Source organism: Glycine max, chromosome 1 (assembly GCF_000004515.6).
Source record: "Glycine max cultivar Williams 82 chromosome 1, Glycine_max_v4.0, whole genome shotgun sequence".
Taxonomy (NCBI): Eukaryota; Viridiplantae; Streptophyta; class Magnoliopsida; order Fabales; family Fabaceae; genus Glycine; species Glycine max.
The window spans coordinates 24,189,070-24,190,081 of record NC_016088.4 but is presented as its reverse complement, the minus strand read 5'-3'; positions in this window follow the sequence as shown (position 1 = coordinate 24,190,081).

Below are 1,012 nucleotides of genomic sequence, written 5' to 3'. Positions count from 1 at the left end.
AATTTTTTTCAAAACATTTTTTTTAAAAAAGGATTTTTCCAACTTCCCCCTAAAATCATAAAAATTTTAAAAAAAATATTTTTTTTTTTTTTTCCCAATTTTAAATTTTTCCCCTCCCCCCCCATCCCCAGGGAAATTGCCAAAAATTTTTTTTAAAAAGAAAATTTTCCCCCATTTATTTTAAATTTAAAAAAAAATTAAATTTTTTTTTAAAGGGCCCCGGGGTTCCCTTTAACCTTTTTAAAACCCCCCCCCCCCCCCCCCCCCCACACACACACACACAAAAATAGTCAGAAACAATAGACAAAACAAAAAGCAGACACTGTTTTAATAAAAGAATAAAAAATATAATGCATCACAAAATTATTTTTGAATTCAATTTATATATTTCATAATTTACTTTTATTATATTCATGTACATTTTAATTTTATATTTCAAAGTATTTTCATAAATTAATTATCTAAAAAATAATAAATTTCAATAAGTATATAGATATATGTATATTTTTTATTAGATGTTGAATTTTTTAATAATTAATCATATAATTTTAAAAAATATAAATTCATGTAAAAGTCGTATGTCTAAGTAAAAATTAAAATATTTGTTAGGTTTAGTAAATATATTATATTTAATAAGTTTCATAATTAGATATTTTAAGTCAAATTTACTCTTCAATAACATTTAATACTACTTTTATTAAATAAAATTTTAGTCATATTATAAAGTATAGGAATTAATAGATAAATATTTATGTATGTTTATAAAATTATTAGTATTCTATTAATATATAATATAAATTTTATTTTTTAAAATATATATTATAAAGTATATTTATATAGAATAATAAAAACAATATAACATTTTTTCACTTTAATATATATATATATAGGATCTAATTTTTATAATAATTCATTTGATTTAAATTTAATAATTATATAATATTTAATAACTTTCATTATTATTGTATTATATCTAAAACTGACCCTTTAATTTTTATAATAATTCATTTGA